The 19975-nt window shown below is 51.6% G+C and overlaps 2 long non-coding RNA genes across 2 annotated transcripts; both read right to left on the reverse strand.

Moving 5' to 3' along the window:
* Positions 1 to 3649: 3649 nt before the first annotated feature.
* Positions 3650 to 16941, reverse strand: LOC138924345 (uncharacterized). Its single transcript, XR_011439371.1, has 2 exons — positions 16659 to 16941; positions 3650 to 8366 (listed from the first exon to the last, which is right to left on the reverse strand). It is a non-coding gene; the product is annotated as an uncharacterized lncRNA (long non-coding RNA).
* On the reverse strand, positions 9892 to 12847 carry LOC138924346 (uncharacterized). The gene is made up of 2 exons (XR_011439372.1): positions 10983 to 12847; positions 9892 to 10352 (listed from the first exon to the last, which is right to left on the reverse strand). It is a non-coding gene; the product is annotated as an uncharacterized lncRNA (long non-coding RNA).
* Positions 16942 to 19975: the final 3034 nt, after the last annotated feature.

Raw genomic sequence — 19975 nt, forward strand, 5'->3', positions numbered from 1 at the left:
TATTAAAAATAATAGCGTCATGGACTTATCACTTTTAGCAACCCAGCGTCTGAGCCTGCTGCCTATTTTAGGGAATTCTCACACTCTGTGGGCTTGGGGACGAAGCCGGGAACTGCCCCCCCTTCTCCCCCCGCAGCCCAGCAGAAGCTGAAAGAAAGCAGACGTTTGTTCATCTCATTCCCTGGCAGCCGGGGCTCTGGTCTGTAAGCCCGACTCTGCCACTTGGATGCCTCCATCTGGAACTGGAAATCTGGAGCGTGTGGTATGGACAGGAGGATGGCCCGCAATGACGGGAGCCACACCAGCCGGGTGTCTGGCGGCGGCCTGGGCAGCGAGGCCCGGGAGGCGGCAGTGCCAGCGCAGGTCCTAACGAGACACTTCCTGGGGCAGGGCCTGGGCTGTGTGCTCAGCTGCCCAATCTACCTTAGTTCCTGCTCGTTTTGCACGCCTGGGTCTCTAGCCTTCCTGTTGATTCTGTGAGCTACCCAATATCCTTTCAACAACTTCCTCCTCTCCTTAAGTTAACCAGAGTGGTGCCTATTTATTTGTAACCGAAAACCCTGACCGGAACTAATCACTGCTAGGAAGTGCTCTGAGCTCCAACGGGGAGAATCTCACTTAACCTTCACAGCAACCCTGGGAGCACGGAACCTGCTTCCCACTGGACACATGAGAACGGCGAGGCCGCTGAGGGTAGGCAGCTCACTCAGGGCCACGGCCAGAAGAGGGGCCGAGTCAGGACTCAAATCCAGAGCCACCTGGCCCAGGCTCTCCTCCCACTCTGCTCCCCAGGGATTTGCAGCCGGGCTGATGAGTTACTCGAAATGCCTTATACCTTGTCTCACGTCATCCTCGCAACTCCTTGAGGCTGGAATTTTTAGTCCCTATTTTACAAATGGCTAAACTGAGACTCAGAGCGATTAAAAGCGACTTGCTCAAATATTTATCATAAGCTTAAAACTGTGCGTATGTACCCTTTGATCCGACAACTCTAGGTCTGAGCATTTATCCCAGGGACATAAGCATAGGTATGACCAAAGATTGTTCATTGGATTGTAATTCATTACAGGGAAAAGTGAGATACTGCCCTTGTGGCCAACAATCGGGAAATGGCCTAACCAAGAAAGGCATCCTTGCGATGCAGCATGACATGGTCATTCAAAATCTGGCCGTAGTGGCCCGGTGGTGCAGCGGTAAAGTTCGCACATTCTGCTTCTGCGGCCTGGGATTCTCTGGTTCGGATCTCGGGTGCGGACATGGCACTGCTTGTCAAGCCATGCTGTGGCAGGCATCCCACATATAAAGTAGAGGAAGATGGGCTTGGATGTTAGCTCAGGGCCAGCCTTCCTCAGCGAAAAGACGAGGATTGGCAGTAGTTAGCTCAGGGCTAATCTTCCTCAAAAGAAAAAAAATCCGGCTGTAGAAGCACATCCGTGGTCACCTGGGCCCGGAGGAATGTGGGGACTGACTTCAAAGGAGTGTTCAGAACTTCTGGGAATGGTGGAAATGTTCTAAATCCGACCGTGGTGATGGTTACTGAGTGCTCACAGTTGTCAGAACTCATCAAAACCACGCACTTAAAAAACGGTGCATTTGCTGTCTGTAAATTATACCTCAATAAAAATTTTTTTAAAAAAATTCTGTATAAAAGATTTTCATCAAAGACAATGTTCATAAAACATTAAGTGAAAATGGTCGCAAAACAATATTTACAGCATATCTACTTCCACCTGTGCTACATGCATAGAGGAGAGATAAGAAGGAAATAGAGCAAAATAGGAAGAGTGGTGGGAATTATGGATAATTTAGGCCTTCTTTACACTTTTCTGTATTCTTTAGGGATCAGGAGAAACAAACAATAAATAAATGACAACGACTTGTCATATGTCACACAAGTATTCAATAGAGGAGCAGAGGCTAGAAATTAGGGCTTTGCAGCCCAGGGAATGGTGCCTTCCGCTCTGCACTGGGAGTTGCTGTATTGCACGCTTTGGACAATTGCCTATAAAACGTGTTCTTGCCTGCGAGGAACTCGAACTCCGCACGGAAGAGCAAGGACAGAGCGATTGCATCTGGTGAGGGGAACCAGGAGAGGCTTCACGGAGGTGGCTTCTGTGATGAGCCAAGAAGGATGAGCGGGCCCATGACGGGCGGGCAGACACCACGGGAAGGAGGAAGAGTGAGGGGCACGTTTGTGGGAACAGAGAGTCTTCAGCCCCCGCTGGGGGGGGGGGTCCTGTGGAGGGTGATGCTGCAGCTGCGTTGTGGGGGGCCTGGAACGAGGCAGCTGAGTCCAACAAACCACTTGACAGATACCAGGACAGGGGCACCCACAGGTCAAGGGGCCTTAGTCCCCATTCCTGATAAAGACACTCTGAGTTATAGTGTGAATCCACGAGAAAATAAAACAGCACTGAAAAATCCAACTTTGGGGGACATGTGGTGGAGGTGCTTGTGCTGTAGCCGGCCCAGCCCTCCAGAAGGACACCTAGAAGGCTTGAGGGTCCTCAGCCACCACTCCGCACCACGCCACGGGGGACCCCAAGGGCAGAATCAGGGGCTTATTGGGTTTTCTAACTCTGGCCCCTGTGACTGGGACAGAGCAGAGGACCAGTAAACAGCTGTGAAATGAATGAAGGAGACACCCACACCGTAAAGAGAAATCTAAGAGGAGGTGCATTGCATGTAATGGTTAGCGCATGGACTCTGGAACAGACTGCTTGCCTTTAAATCCAGGTTTTGCCACTTACTGGCTGTGTGGCCTTGGGAACACTACATACCCTCTCTGTGCTTTGGTTTCCTGTTTCTATAAAATGAGATCGTGAGAGTGGATGCCTCCCAGGGTTGTTGCGAGGAATCAATCAGGTAGTAGATGTAAGGCACTATAGCAATGCCCGGCACAGAGTAAACACAGTGGAAACGTTAGATATTATTACAGAAGTCCAATTTTGTTACTTCGGAGATGAGGAAACTGGAGTACAAAGAGAGAGAAGTGACTTGTCCAAGATCACAAAAGGAGCAGGTAGTGGAACAGAGGACACTACAGCTGTGAATCAACACACCTTTGGAATAAAAGGACTTGTCAGTTGGCTTCTTGCCCCGTGCCTGGCATTGTCCTAGATCCTGTCTGGGGAGCAGGAGCATGTTCCCAGCCTTCGCACTGAGATGAAAAGCTGCTGACACAGAAACCCCCAGAGGCCAGTGCAGTGTGGAACGCACTGGTACCCGGGCGGTCCCGCGGGAGACGGGAGGTCAGCAGAAGGCAAGATCGGCCTGGGCTGGCTGCAGGAGATGGGGCCTCTGGGAAGAAGTAGGATTTCAGCCTGGGACCTGTAGGGTGGAGAAATAACTAGGACAGAGGCTTTCCGCTTTTTGTGTGGAGGGTGACTAGGAAACGGCAGATACCCCAACTCCACCCCCTCTTACAGTGAAAGGGGAAAACTCTTTGGAGTCAGACCCTCTGGGTGGGAATCCTGGCTCTGCTCATCAGCTGAGTGACCTTGGGAAAGTCACTTGCTGTCTCTAAACTTTAGTGTCTTAATCTGTAAAATGGAGGTCAAAATACTCTGTTCACTGGGTTGCTGTGGGGTCAAAGGCGCTAGGACATGAGAGACACAGGAGATCAATTAAGATCAGGCCCTTTTCTTTCTCTCGCTCTCTTTGGAAGAGTTTAGATTATCCTCCCCTGAGACCTGAGACCGGGCTTTTTTTTCTTGGCAGTGGGAGGAGGGCGTTAGGATGGAGGGAGCTAAAGGCTTTAGAAGAGGGTTTGAGGAGGACTATGGGAGAAAGTTCCAGAAAAGGAGAAGTAGGCACTGGGGACACTAGGTATGGTCAGCCCCAGGGTGTCAGCCTTCCTTTGGTGGAAAGGGATGGCACCAACACGTGTGGAGCATGGCTAAGCGCCAGGCACCATGCTGGATGCCAGGACACCGCCTCGAACTCTCTATGACTCTTACCCTCAGAAGCTCCAGTCTTTTGGTAAACATTAACAGGAAGATAAAGCATTACAATCCAAAGAAGTTTAAGAAGAACGAGACAGAGAGAGACAACACAGAAGACACCACGATCAATACTTGGAGGAGGTCATATGGAAGGTGAGTTTTGAAGGATGAATAGGAGTTCAGTTCAGGGAGGCGACCTAAGGAAGGCGAAATGGCATACGGTTCAGCACTACTGGAGTAAAAACCATCTGAAAAGATGAGTTTGAGAAATGAGGCTGGGGAGGGGAGCTGGGGGGGCGGGTGCTAGATGATGATGGCCATGCTGGCCTTTATCCTGGAGTGATGGAGTTCAATGAAGCGTTTTCGATGAGTGGAGAACTGCTGGAGTTGTAAGTCAGAAAGACCCCTCTGGTAGCAGAATGAGAGGTGCATCGGAGCGGGACGAGCTTGCAAGCAGGATGCCGGTGCAGACGCAGATTCTGTGGTCCAGGGCACAGGATGAGGGTCTGAACCAGGAAACCTCGTGGCCGTTTTCTCCTGAGCTCTTCGGCCAAGTGCAGTCTTGCTCTCTGCTAACCCACAGCATGTGCCTCTGTCACTCACGGCCCTGTGACCCTGGGCCACATGCTGGGATTATCCGTATATTTGTCTTCCCTCCACTGCCGGGTTGGGAGCGTTTTTCCCCCACTGCATCCCGGGGCCAAGAAGCTGGTTCACAGTTGGCACTGATGTGTTCTGACGGTCCTGGGGTTCGGGAAGAAGGACTTGGGGTGAATGCAGCATGTGGTCCAGCTCATGAGCCAAACAAGACCTCCAGGCCTTCTGCTCACTCACTTCCCCTCTGTATTTGTCCTCAATCAAACTGTGCAAAGAAATGCCTTAACCTCCTTCTGTATTGTTGTGTGAATCAACAGAAGAGTGCTGCGTGTTTACCAACCAGAGCTTGAAGGAAATAACACATAATCAGGGAGGAAAGAGCAGCGGGCGGCAGTGGGAGCTCGCCTGCAGGTTGTTTGTTTCCCTCTGATAGAAAAGCCGCTCCTGGCTCGCAGTCGAGGGCATTTTCCAGAGGCGAACTTGCCAGTCCACAAAGATGCTTGCGTGCAGTATTATTTTCTCCTCGCTCTTCCATGGCTTTCCCTCTGCTCCTTCTGTTGCATCTGCGTGGGCACGGACAGGGCAATGGCAGGTTAACTGGGGCCGGAAAGTTGCTATCACCTGACATCTGCACCAACAGTTTATGTAAAATGAGCCGATTCCAGTGAGAGCGCATGTCTCCAGGGGAGCCGGCCCACCGCTGGCACCCCCCAGGCGCCTGCTGCCAAGGGCTGGGGCGGGGGCCCGCTCAGGGCATGGAGGGAGCTGCCTCCGAGTAGGGCCGGGACATGTGGGCAGAGGAGAGTCAGGCAAGAGAGGACGGCGAGTCCCGGGCAGCACCTGTTCCCAGGGAGTAAATAATACTCTGGCCTGTGTCATCGCGCCTGCCTGTCGCCCAGCAGGCATCCAGTTCACCCTCCATTGTGGGCCGCCAGCCCTGCAACCGCATGCAGCTGGTTCAGATGTGCTCTGGAAAGGAAACCGAAGGTCCTGATGGCTTCTGCTCGCTGCTCAGCTCAGGGTCCCTCCCAAACTCTCATTTCACAGCTGCTGCCCAACTGCCAGGGCTCGAGGGGGCCTGCCAAGTGTGTGGCTCTGGTGCCCCTGGCTCCCGAGAGAGGCGAGGTGATGGGGGCAGAGGGCCCGAGACTGCACTCGGCTGTGTCCCAGGAGGACAGGTGCAGGTGGCTGTGGCCTCATCCCACTGCCCCCGCTCCCTTCCTCTCCTCCCCCTACTCACTTCTCTGTTTACAGTCTATTCGCAGGAGAATATTTGAAGTATTCGAACTATGGGTGTCATCGTCCAAGACTGAGTGCCGGGCCCATTGTGCGGAAGGAGAATTAGTGAGTTTAGACACAGGGAAGACTAATCGGTCTGTTTGGGAATGAATCAGAGTTCGGTGATTCCTCTGTTTCGAAAGGTCACCATTTATTGGCTTAAGTAACAGTGCAGTGGCTAAGAGCTCCGTCAGAGGGCAAACGGCTTGGGTTCAGATTCCAGCTCAGCCACTGGCCTGCAGCAGGACTGGATCTGGGTAAATTCCTATGTCCCCGTTTGTTGGGTGAGCAACTCATCCAGGTTTGCCCAGGGGTTTCCGAGGGATGGGAACCCCTCTGTCCTGGACCACATGGGTGAGGATGAGGATGCTGCTCAGCATCCGCGCGGTGAAGTCTGACTGGGTGAGACTCACGAGGTGAGTCCCACAGTGCCCGGCCCGCGGCCAGTGCGCTGCTCGGGAAGCTGGTGTGACGCCTTCTGAGGGCCCAGAAGTCTCGGCGCCCGGGGCCTGAGGCCCTGCTGGAGCAGAAGACACTCAGCCACAAACAGACCTGTCGCTGCGCAAACACAGCAGCCTGTATTCATGGCCCTTACCCCGTGAAGGGGCTGGGTTATCTCTGTTCTACTGATGAGGAAATCAAGTCTCTGCGGGGAGGACTTGCCACATGTCAATAGCTAGGAAGAGAAGGAGGTCGGTCTTGAACCCAGCTCTCCTACAGCAAGCCCTGAGTCCTTATGCCCTAGACCCTTCCATCTCCTTGAGGCAATTCATGCTACATCCTGAGTACTGCATAACCCTCTGCTCAAGCGGTCCCCTCTTCCGGAGCCCCCGGCTTCACTGCTCTGGCCCTTCAGCCCTCCATCTCTTCACCTGGCAGATTCCTGTTCTCTTCGGGGTCTCAGCTGAGGCAGCTCCTCCTCCAGAAACTGGCACTGACCCTTCTTAGGTATGTCTACGCTCTTCACACCCCTAATAGATCGCTCACGGTATCGTCATAATTTACTGATGGGCTGTCTCCGGTGAGCTCCTTGAAGGCAGGATTGTTTCTCTCTTCCCACCTCCCCCAGAGCCAGACACGGTTCCTGACACACACCAGGTGCTCCATGAATGTTGTGGAACTGAACTGAATTCATTAAGATGTGACATGATTGTTTTGCACTTAATAATAATAGCTACTATTGCTTGAGCGCTTATGATGTGTCAGGCATTATGCTGAGCATATATGTATTATCTCATTTAATCCTCACAACAAACCCACAAGGTTTGATAAATGACAGATAGGAAAATAAGGCTCAGAGAGGTTAAATAATCTGCCTGAGGTCACATAGCCAGTAAGCAGCAGATCCAAATTTTGAGTCCAGATCTGGCTAACACACTCTTAACCACTGGGCTCTTCTACTATCACCAATGCCTAACTCAGTCCTTGTACATGTTAGGCACCAGGTACTAGTTGACAAGTGGGATGGATGGTGTGGGGCAGGGACTGGCAAGCGCTCCACAGGATGGGCAGCCCTGGGCCCAGGGTCATCATCTTCTGGTCCTCTCGCCTCCCCAGCCTCTCTCATCCTCCCCGGGGCAAGGTGAGGTCTCAGACAGCAGAGGAAGCAGGAATACGGCTGAACTGTCTTCAACAAAATCTTTGCCGATAAGACTTGGGGGAGTTTCCAGACACTTTCCTACGACTGTTCCAGCTGAGAACATTGGGCTGAGCTCCCGTGACTCAGCCGCGGAAAGCCAGGGCCACTGAAGGTTCCCAGGAAGCCAGGGGGCACGCACGTCTTCCTCCAGCCAGGACAGGAAGTCACAGGCAGCCCCAGCGTCCTCAGAGCTTCCTTGCAGAGGGGACCAGCAGAAGGGTCTGAAGAATGAACACTGTCCCCGGGGTGAGAGGCCCCGTCTAGAAGCACCATCCTGTCCCTTTGCCATGACTTCCGATCTACAGGAAACCTCAGGCATGGGCTTAGAGAGCGGGCCCTGGGTCAGAGTCCCAGCAGAGTGACGACCCAGCGAGGCAGCCTCTCCGAGCTTTGGGGTCCTCTCTGCAAAGTGGGGAGGGGAGTGGTACCTCCATCAGAGGGCTGATGTGAGAGTGAAAGAATCAGTCTCCACGTGCTGACCAACGCCCCCCCCCACCGCACCTCCCACCGAGCAGGTGCCTGGCAGTAGCAGCTATTGTTTTTCCAGCGAAGGAAGGAAAACACTGAGCGAGCTCCCAGCTGGGGTGGCCCCGTGTCCAGCTGAGTCCTCGCGGAGCAGCACGTCCTACAGGAGGCTCGGAGCGCGTGGCCTGCAGGCCGGTCTCTGCAGGAAGGCCTGGGCGCCGGAGCCCATTGTGTTGCCGCCTGCGTGTTTTGCCTGGGCAAGCTGGAAGGGCATGACCCCAGGACGTTGTCTCGAGGGGACTGCTCCTCCAGAGGTCAGACTGGGGCTGCTTTCTTACTCACTGTGGGCCTTCGCTTTGAGAAACTTCTGGGCACGTTGTATGAGGGCTCACGAGCTCCACGGCCCCCTCTGCTCCTCCCCTCACCGTTTTTTTTGGCAGAACCTGAGGCAGATGGAAAATTCGTGCTCAGGTGAAGAAAGATGGGTAATGTCTTAGATAATATCTTTGCTTGTCTGACTTTGAAGTGTGTCAAAGAAAGACCAAATGGCCTCAAATTGGTAATAAATGCCTTTTAAGTGTGGCCACATCTTCTTGCCAAGTCAGCAGGCATCTATTAAGCTGTACGTGTTTGAAGAGTGGGGCCCATGAAGCCCTGTGGACAGAAAGGCCTAGGGAGCTAACGGTGAAGAAACGAAAGCTTCAACAGGAGAGGGGGCGTTCTGAAGATTATCAGCCGGCTGCGGGGCCTCAAACCAAACCTCATCTTTGGCTTATTCTCTCTCCTCCTCCTCCTCTTTCTACTGGCCACCCTGTGGTGTTGCTGGTGTGGTCCCAGGCAACATGAGAACCCCAAGAATTAAGGAGAACACCTTCTGCCCTTCAGGAACTTTCCTTCTGTTCGAGAAGCCAGCAGGCTAAAGGGCCAGCAGAGACTCTTAACAGCACGCCCAGGAGAAAGCCGAGGGCTTCACGCGAGACGCCCATGTCCTGGCTCCACATCCTGGGAAGGCCCACACTCCCCACCTGTGGGACCTGGAACAAGTGAACCGCACCTCCTGGAGCCCAGTTCCTGGTCCATAGGACTGGCTCTTAGGGCTCCCGTGGAAGCGCTTAGTACAGAGCCTGGTACATACTAGTGCTCAATAAAGAGAAGCAAAAATAAATCCTGGTCCTACCCAAAGCCCACCTCTCCCTCTTACCCTTCCCCGTGGGTACCCTGTCATTCGCAGTGTGGATTTACATCTGTTTTCGCCTTCAGTTCTCATAAGAGCCTTCGAATGCAACCTGCGAAGATTCTGGGTAAATAATTCGTTGAATATGTGGCTACCTGGGGGCGTGAATAGTAAAACTGAGAGGCACAGAGCACTTACGATCCGCCAGGGCTGTTGAAGGCCTTTCTCTATTCCGTGTCACTTACACGATACACGTGTTCTACCTGCACGACGACTCCGTGAGCTGGGCACCACCATCAGCCCCACTTCACAGACACAGAAACAGAAACTGAGGGCCAGAAGGCATGAAGTCACTTGCCTGAGGTCGTATAGGTAGGATATAATTTAGGTGAGCAGGAAGCCAGGGAAGCTGGCTCCGGAGTTTGGGCTCCTACGCAGAACACTGTACTCACTGACTGACTGACTGACTGAATGAATGAATGAATAATGAAGGAATGAACACGGAGGTCAGGTAAGGCTCCATTTTATGGATACTGACGCTGAGGCTGACAGCACATAACTGACTTGCCCAAGGCCACACAGTTGCCTTAGTGGTGATGTGGCCTCACATGGCAGGAGTCCACTTCCTGAAGTTAGGTGCAGCCACGTGACTTGCTTTGTCCAATGAAATGTGAGTGGAAGTTGCACAGAGCACTTCCTGAGAGAAGCTTTAAGAACTGCCACATTTCTTAGAAGCATATGTTGAAATGAAGCCTCTGTCTGCCTGGGTCACAAGTGCGTACCAGTGACAGCAGTAAGTGAGAAATACACTTTTATTGTGTTAAGGCACTGAGATTGCGGGGAGGGGGGGGGCGGGGTGGTTGTTACCACGGCAGAACCTGGCTTCTCTTGATCAACACAGGTGGAACTAAGCCTGAGAGCTTGGGGGATGAAGGGCCTCCGGCAACTCTGGTTGCGTTACCTGACCCCAGTCTACCACGCTCCCCCAGGGGGTTTTATCTGCCGTTGCCTCCCCCACACCCCCAGCCCCATCTCGGGCTGAATGAGCGGGATCATTTATGGCATGAAAGGAGACAGCTGCAGAATTCCAGCTCCTGACAGAAGGCGGTGGACAGACACTGACAGCTCGGCTCTGTGGTCTGGACGCCACACCCTCCCTCCCACAACGGCTGTCTTGTGTCGGTTTTTCTTGGTGAAGAGCGTCCTGCATAGAGAGTGAGCTCTTCAGACGTATTGAGATTGGCAACAGGATCTCCTAAAGCAGAAAATGTAAAGTCGGGTTTAATTAACCAGATCTGTAGCTGACTGATTTTTCTAAAAGGTTGTAAAGAGTTTTAAGAACAATTAGTCACTTAAGAGGCTCATCACTTTCTGTTAGGCAGATACATTAACAATAAAACAATTGATACTGACATCAAAAATCCTCCACTAATTTTTCAAAACAGTCTTGATTGGATGAACCCAACTAGAATGTTTAAAAAGCAGTTTCAACACGCCGAGAGGACCCCTCCTTATATTTAACTACTGAGAGAAGATTATACAAAAGAGGACCAGGATTTTAGAGACTGACTGACGCACACTGATTTCTTTTTGTCAGAAATTTTCAGTGACACACACCAAAAACTCAATAATGTCTGGGTCTACGCAAACTTTACATTTGTCCTTACATTTTTCTGCATCCTCTAAAGTTTACTTATGGACCTCACATTGTTCTTTACGTTTTTCAAAGCTTCTGAATTTTTGCATATACTAGTCTTATAGTCAAATAGAACAATCAAGTGTTTTTTTTTAAGTGTCTGGCTATCTTTGGGGTCACTGCAGGCCAACTTGAAGGTGAACGTGAGCCCCGCTGTGTTGTCTGGTGAGGGCAGATTGGGAAGCTTACCGTGTGGGGGCTGGAGGAGACCCTGGACCACACCCTGTACAACCGCTCCATTTCAAAGATGAGGGAACCACATCCAGGGAAGGGATGTGCCCAGAGCCACCGGGCTGTGAGTAGTGAGGCAGAGAAAGGACTCGACCCCAGGTCTGTCTGGGGCCAGAGTTCACACCCCTTCCACTACTCCCCAGTCTGGAGGAGCCTGTGACATCTCTGGTCTGCATTGTTGCGCTAGATGCTCTTCTGAAACGTAGCTGGACACAACTTTATTCGCCATGTTCGGACACCGTCTGCCACTTGCACAGCACTTACAGTTGAAACACTTTAAAACGCATTCTCTCTCCTGAGTTCCTAGCGACTCTGTGGGCTACGGAGGCCAGCAGCACCAAAACTCAGTCCTGCGGTTTTCTCGGCTCCTCTTTCCACATCAGCACCCTTGTATATTCAGGAGGGAAACTGCGGCACCAGCCGTATCCTGGTGCCTCGTAACTGTGTGCTTCAGGGCAAGTAACTCAAGAGACCCTCAGTTCCCCGCTCTGTAAAAAGGGCATAACAGTGTGAGCTGTCGAGATGAGGAAAGGAAAGAACGCAGGCAGTGTGGCTGGCCCACGTTCATGTCCACGTTGCAGCTCACCAGCCCTCTCCCAGATGCAGTGGATCATGCAGCTTCATGGCATGCCCCTTCTATCCCCTTCTGGAAGGTCTTCTCTGTGTCGTGGGCTAGTGCCCTCCACTTCACCAAACCCTGCCCTCCAGGGCAGTGTCACCTCCTCGGAGAAGCCTGCCCTGACTCCTTCGACCACACTGAGCACGCCCACTTTTGAATCCCTATCGAATGCATGGTTCTTGCCTCACTTCCTTGTACTTTAGGCTCATGTCAGTACTGAGTACCCCCCTTTTCTTTCCAGCATCCGCCGTGCCACATCAGAGTCAAGGATCTTTCACAACAGACAAAGCTGGATCTTTAACTCAAGCTTTCAAAGATTTTATATCTCTATACCTATAGCTCTATCTATACACACATATGTAGAATGTGTCTATGTATATACATAGACACATGTCTGTTTACTTACATATATATATATTTAATAATTCCTCCTTGGTTTTGCTCCATTGGAAGAGCAGATCAAGATCTGGAAGCTCTTTGCTTTTCTTCACTAGCTTTGAAAAGCGAAAGTAAAGAATTACAAAAAATTAAACTGGGTGGGGGCGCAGAGCTTGAGAAGGGAGAGAGAGGAAGAGAATGGCTAAATATATCATCTCATTTCATCCTTGGAACCACCCTGTTATGATTCCACTTTACACACAAGGAAAGCAAGGCTGGAAGGTGAGGCTGCCACATCCAAGGTCACAGAACCAGACTGGATCCTCGCTCTGCCCGATTCTGAAGCTGGTGCTTCTCCTGTCCCCCTCGCCGGGTGTGGGTGGTAGTTAGGCACACACACTCTGAGCCAGGCTACCCGCATTGAATCCTTGTCCTGCCACTTACCAGCTGTGTGACCTGGGGGGAGTTGCCTAACCGTAGGCCTCAGTTTCATCATCAATAAGAAGGCAGAGAGAATAAGAGAAGGATCGCTTCCTGTGGACGCTGTGCATGTTGAAGGACCTCCAGCAAGTGGAGCACTCAGAGAGGGTCCTGGTGCAGTGCTGGTCCTCTGTGAGCATCAGCCGTGATCACGATGTGAGCATTGGCCCACGACGGGGCGGTGGCCCTGGCAGAATCCTGCAGGTCCGGGGAAGCCCACTTCCTCGTCACTCCAGACGCAACTTCTCCTTTGCCCTCCTTCCCCGAGCTCAGGGCCCAGCAGAGAGGCCGGCGGCTCACGTCATTGCAGCATAGGTCCCCCTCTTCTTGGTAGGCGATTTCCAAGTCGGGCACAGGTGGCATTTTGACAACAGGAAATACGCCTTGCAGAGGACAAACCAATGATAGCAGAACTCCTCAAGGTCCTCCATTTCACCCATGTCTTCTCTTGGTTTCCACACTTGGGTTTCTCATTCATGCAGCCTCCGTCTCTGCTTCATTTTCATATCTGCCACAGTTTCCAACGTGTTAGGAAACTGCTGAGGGTCCGGCAGCCGCTGCATGGAGGACCTGGGGCTGGAACGAGTGAGACAGGGTCCTGCCCTCCGGCTGCATAGAGTGGTCGTCAGGGCAACCAGGCAGGCATTCTCACCCTGAGGGAGCATTTCAGTCTCCCGGGGAGGTTTAGAAAAATACTGCTGCCTGGGCCTCACCTCCAGGGGTTCCGATTTAACTGTTCTGAGGTGGGGCCCCAGGCTTTGTTTGTGGTTGGTTTTTTTAATAATAAATTTTTTATTTTAGAAGAGTTTCCGATTTATGGAACTATGACGAAGATGGTAGAGAAAGCGCCTGTACACACCACACCTAGGTTCCCCTACTGTTAACATCGTACATCTGTACGGTAAACCTGTCACATTAACAGACCAATATTGGTGCATTCTTATGAACCGAAGTCCGCACTTTACTTAAATTTCCTCAGGTTTTCTCTGATGTCCTTCTTCTGTCCCAGGATCCCATCCGGGGACCCACATTACATTTACACAGGCTTCTCCTGGCTGTGACAATTTCTTGGCTTTAGTATACATTTTTTAAAGTTCCTCAGATTGTAATACGCAGCCAGGGTTGAAGACTTCTGCTCTGAGGTCATAGGCATGGAAATTCTAGGAGCAGGCTGTCTGGGTTCAAACTCTGGCTGGGCTACTTAACAGCTATGTGACCTCAAGGCAGTCAGCAATCCGAACGGGCCTCCATTTTCTGTCATGTGAAAGGGGAGTATTAATCGTACCTACCCCAGAAGTGGTGAAGGCCACCGTTTCTCAACTTTTTCACGTCATAGCACCCAGAGAAAATACATAGTATTTGTATTATGAATCGGCACAGCACACAACGCAAGTCATAACAGCACAAAGGGACGTGTCTACTGACGGCCAGCCATGAGGGGATCAAAGACCGCACCACCTGCAGCTCTGGGATGCCATGTTGGGAGGTTCTGGGTTGACACGTATTAAGGCGCTGAGGTTCTCCCGGGGCCAGTGGGAGCCTCCCATGAATGTTTTCCGTAAATATAGAGGAGGAGAGAGCAGGGAGCAGCGCAGACTGGGGCAGTGACGTTGGACAGACAAGGGCAGGACTTCGGGGGCCCATTGGTGCCGATCCGAGTCTTTCTGAAGGGAATGTGTGTGTGTCTGCAGCGGGAGTAACTGCTCGCCCTCCCTGATGGACCCCGGGTGACCAGCTACGGACAGACGCCAGGGCACCTCGTTATACCGTGAGGCGCAAGAGCAGACGGTGTGACACCCAAGGAGTGCAGAGCCCTGGCAAGTTAAGCAGCGGTTCTTGGAAACCAAAGACTGAAGATTCCCGGGCGGGAGCCTCCTACAAGAACCCCTCCTGCCGGCTGCTGCCCCTCTGGCGCCACCGTCTGGTGTCGCCTGGGTGGTTCACAGCCGGCAGGACAGGCTCAACCCCTGGTAAATTTTTTTTAGTGAAACTTAAGACTCAGGTATCTCAAATAAAACCAATTTCTAGGGGGAAAAAAAATCAAAACTCACAACAGGAAAATAAAGAACACTATCTGGGCCATAGCAGAATCCAGAGAATATATTCATATAATGGAAAAATTCTAGGTGTTTCGTAATGGACCTTTTGATACGAAATGACCTATTAAATTTGTAATTTGTGGTTCTTGGTGTTGAGGTTCATAGGAAAAGCTAGGGAGTCCTCAAACCTTCAGCTGAATTCCAGGAGGACTTATTCGGGTTTTGAACCAGCGTTTCCTTATCTAAGCAACAGCAGCGGCCACAGCCACCCCTCCCAGGCTGCTTCCTCGGCCAGGCGGGCCTGCAGAACCTCCCCGGGACAGCCACCGACAGCAGAGGCTCGGACCCCGCAGCAGGGCAGCAGCTCGAGGCCGCCAGGCTCTAGCACGGGGCCCTTCATCCTTCCAGCCGGCTTGGAACACAAGGTCTGGATGAGCAGGGGCAAGCCTTCCCCACTGCCTGCCTCTGTTCCCGGGGAGGCGCTGTGGCCAGCACGCAGACTGCAGGGTGTGGGGCCCGCAGAGGCCATATGGCAGGATGAGGGCTGTGGCCACTGGAGGCATATTGTATGGTGCAGAGGCTGGTCGTTTTGATCCCAGCCAAGATTTGTTACCTCAACGTTGATCTCGGGATCAAGTTCTGGGTTCAAGTATGTCAGTCCATCTTCAGTAACAGGAAGTTTTTTCCCCCCACATTTGATAAGTGTGTATTTCCTGAGGCTGAAGAAATTAGAGACGTGAAGGATTGTTAACTCGAGATGGTTTTCTCTGCAATTTGTCCACAAATGGGTCAGCAGCATCCCTACCAGACAGTCCTAGCGCCTTTGAGACCTGGAGAGATTCGTGGACGGTTTTGAAATGATAATAAATGCTGATGTGCAGAAAAGACTTCTCACCATTATAAGCATATCTGTGGTCCTCGTCTTACAGTAAGGTGTGTAAATGGCAAGAGTTTCGTAGCTGACAGACCAGGGTTCAAATCTCAGCCCTGCTGTGTGACCTTGGGAAGTTACTCAACCTCCCTGAGCCTCTATTTCTTCACCTGTAAAATCAGGATGAAAATGCCATCCTCAAAGTGTCATGTTGGGAGGTTTAAGGAGGATAGTAAGTGCTAAGTGCAACTCCGGGTACGTGGAAAAAGCTCAGGCAAGGGCAGCTAGGACTACAATTATTCCCACCCCAACTTTGTGAGGCAGGGAAGGCCTGCATTGCAGATGGAGAAGTTAGAGCTCAGAGACACGGAGTGACTGGTCCATGTGAGTGGCAGGGCCTATTGGGGCTCAAACTCTGTTTCTCCAGGCACTGAGTCCTGACTGCACATTCAGGTGCCTGCTCTTCTCCCTGCCAAGTCTGTAGATGCTCAGCTGAGGCTGACACCGGGGGCTGGAGAAACAGCCACGTCAGAGGGAGCTGAAGGAGGGAGTGGAAAGTCCACCAGGCAGGCATGAGCTGCACACCGGAGCTCGGGGCCTGAGGACCAGATGCAGCGGTGGGGACATCCAGCTGTGTGTCCATGGCAGGGAGGGCCTGAGGACCAGACACAGCGGTGGAGAGATCCATCAGTGTGTCCATGGCAGAGAGGGCCTGAGGACCAGACGCAGCAGTGGGGACATCCAGCTGTGTCTCCATGGCAGGGAGGGCCAGAGGACCAGACACAGCAGTGGGGAGATTCTGCTGTGTGTCCACGGCAGGGAAGGCCAGAGGACCAGACACAGTGGTGGGGAGATTCTGCTGTGTGTCCATGGCAGGGAGGGCCAAAGGACCAGAAATAGCAGTGGGGAGATCCTTCAGTGTGTCCATGGCAGGGAGGGCCAGAGGAGTGTGTGAGGCAGAGGCCCTTGGCATTAAAGGATAGACGGCCTAACAAGCAGCCAGTGGAGACTGACTCAGGGAGTGACACAGGGACTTGAGAGACCGGAGGCGAGAGACAAGGAGACGCAGGAAGAACTCAGAGCGGCAGAAAGAGAGAGAGGAAAACTTGACAGAGAGGCTCCCAGAGAACATTGACTGAGGACGGCACCTGCCCTTTTGGGTGTGGCAGGCGAAAAACTCTGTCTATGGGAGAGTCAGTTAACATGCTCCTTAGGATTCCTTCTAATAACGAAAAAAGGTGTCTTACCTTTCTTTCCTCAGCAAACCAAGCAACATTCCCCTCATCTTCCTCCAAATTCAAGTCAACTTCCTACAAGTCTCCAGTCAAGAGAACTTATCTGGGAGGAATATGATCCGATACGATTTGATCTGGAATGCTCTGGATGTCCCTGTGATGTCCACGTGTCAGTCCAGGAGAAGTAACCAGAATCTCTTTAAGCTTGTCTTCCAGAGAAACTGTAGTCATGGAATCTTGGACTGAAAGGTCATTCAGCTCAAGTTTCCCTCCAGTGCATGAAGTTTCCCTTCCAAAGTGGTCTGCCAGCTTCTGCTTGAACACTTCTGGTGACGGGGAGCTCACTCCTCCCAAAGGCAGCCCCTTACATGTATGGACAGCTCTCAGTTTCAGAAAATGTTTCCTTATTACCCGTCAGGATTCCTTCAGTTGTCAGTGACAGAAAAGCCCAAATGAAACTGTCATTAGTAAAAAATAGATACTGAATACATGGTACAGGAGACCCTTGGTGTGCCACCCAGCCTCCTCCAGGGAAGGCCTTGCAGCACCAGCTGCTGGAGAGCTGCCAGCAGGCCCCCTCTGACTGTCAGCCCCTGCAGGGCTGGCTCTGTGGCGCAGCCTTTCCTGGGGTGACTCACAGCCAATGAGTAATCAATGCCAGAGTATAGGTGTCTGGCCATCTCCGCCAACTCCAATATTTCTGGAAGGCCATTCCCCCTCCAGGCCTCCTCCTGGGCTTGGCCGAAGCTATCGTCAGGCCTGCATTTGGCTTGAGTCCTCCCTCTGCAACTTCCCTCTTCCCTTCCTTCCTCAACTCTTCATCCCTACGGCACTCCTTAGTGTGTGTCCTGCACCCTCAACTCCGTCTCCGAGGCCACTTTCCACGGAGCAAAATTGCAGCATCCTGGCTCCCCTGAGTGAGAGGTGCAGGGGACAGCAGGCACAGCTGGTCCCAGGTGCTCAGGTTGAGAAAGGTGGGGCAGAGTGTCACCCCTTCCCTTGGCTGTGCCCTCCTTTGTGTTGACTTCACTTTCAGACACACGTGTGCACGCAGCCCTAAATCCAGCGTGGGGAGAAGCTTTTTACCCACAATTCCATAAAAGTTCAAAACGTGCTTCTCACTAAACTGATTTGAGTCACAAGCTGGTTCTTGGACCAATCATCATGGCCAAAGAGGAAGGGATATGCTGATCATCTCAGGCCCGAGTCACGAGATGGCCTGGACCCAGGGGCAGAGTCAGCAGCCAAGACAGACCACGAGGGCCAGGTGTGAGGGAGGCCCATCCCCTGAGCAGACGTGGGTTCCGTGACCAGAAGAAACGCAAGCAGATTCCATGCAGGCAAACCCTACAAAGGTCCACCACAATCTGGCCCCATGGAAATTGGTCTCTTTGCAGTTCCCACCCGTGGGGCCACGTGACATGAGAGTCCGCGCCCTGGTCCACGGGTGAGCCCTTCAGACATCTGAGGAGCTCCACTCTGCACCCCCCGGGCTGCTCCCTCCAGTTCCCGTTCTCCCACCCTTTCCGGGATGGCTTGGCCCTGAGCCCTCTCCCCTCTCAGGGCATTTTCTTCTGGAAACAATCTGTCTTTTGTCTGTAGTTTCAAAGTGTGCTGCCCAGAAGGAAACACAGTGCTCTCACCAGAGAGCGAGACGCTCATCTCTCTCCTACATAGCCCACTTGTACTAGTGGAGTTCAAATCAGAGCAAGCCGCTTTTCCTGACGGACACAAAGATTGCCTGCAACAGCGTTAGCTTCTTCTTTGCTAAACACACTTATTTTCGAGGTTGCTCTGCCTCGGTCCAGCGCTGTCACACATCTCGTTCCGCAGGAGTGTGGTTTGACTTTTGAACAATACTGCATATAATGAATCACAGTTCTGTAGACGTCGATTGGCTATTAGAGCTTGTCTTCCTTTGATTCTCCGTGTGTAGGGGCGTAAAACTACCAGAGTGAGAAGGAGCACCAGGTCAGAACCCTGGATTCAACTCTACGCTCCAGCACGTACTAGCTATATGACCTTTGCTCTGTGACCTTTGCTGTATGACCTTTGCTGTGTGACCTTTGTAGGTCACTTAATTGCTTGGCCTCCACGTCAGCATATCTAAAATGAGGTAAAAAATAGCGCCCCCATATGAGTTGCATATACCGAAATCAAATATCATAAATTCTTTGAAAGCCATATGCATATATATGTGTGTATGCAGTATAAAATGTTTTCCATTATAAAATGTTTCTTATACCACATTAGAAATGTGACAGTATACAGTGTTTTTCCTACTGCAGGTCAGTTAAAAAATTTGAAGAGAAATACTGCTTCACACCACGTGCTCCAGACTCACCAGGCTGGCATCTGTCTCATTCACCTCCATACACACAGGCACTCACACAAACCGAAACAAAACTTCCATGAAACAAACTCACCGATGACACAGGAGCAAGTAAAAAATAACCAAGTTAAACAGCAAATACCATTTTATTACTACTCAAATACAACATAGAAAAGATACCCCAAAACAAATAATACAAAACCCAAAAATGCTGGTCTTGACCCACAACGTGGATTTCACAGCCCATCGATGGGTTGCAACTCAGTCTCAAAAACACGGCCCTGGTGGAAGAGACGGAAGAGGAGAGAGCGATGCCAGCGGAGCATGGTAAATGCCGCGAGGAGGGAACCACGCCTCCAGCACGGAAGCCCAGCCGGGACCAGGAGGTCAAAGGCTCCCTGGAGAAAGTGGCATTCAAGCTGAAGGTTGGAGGATGAACGTGAGTCGCGGAGGGTGGGGTGAGAGAAGCCTGGGGAGGCAGGAAGAGCTGTTGGCAGAAGGATCTGCCTGTGCAGAGAGAAAAGCCCTGGCCTCCTGCCACTACAGTGCAAGGGAAGGCAAAAATAATATTTCCTGCCTAAAATACGGTGAGAAAAGCTCATTGAACTGAATGGCTGCAAGATAAAAACATCTTTACAAAAATGTGTGTATTCTTGACAAAAATATTATGTATACAAAAAATATATGTATACCCAAACAAACAAAATGAACCATTTCAAAACTCTTTTAAGAAAGATACAAAAAAAAAGCAAGCATGACCAAGGTATTTGATGGATGGGATAAAGTTCAAGGTTTTTCTCTCACACTTCCTGAGGGAGTAGTAAATCAGGCACAATTTATCTAATTGCTCACACTTACTTTTAATCTCAGTGGAAATGAAACTGCTTAAATTGCAAAGGTGGGAAAGCTTTGAAAAACGTAGACAGGTGTGGTTTCTGGCTCCAGAAGCTTCCTTCTCCGTGCCCTGCCGGTCCGCCTCCCCTGTGCCCGCAGTGCT

Source organism: Equus caballus, chromosome 5, assembly GCF_041296265.1.
Source record: "Equus caballus isolate H_3958 breed thoroughbred chromosome 5, TB-T2T, whole genome shotgun sequence".
In the NCBI taxonomy this organism is placed as follows: domain Eukaryota; kingdom Metazoa; phylum Chordata; class Mammalia; order Perissodactyla; family Equidae; genus Equus; species Equus caballus.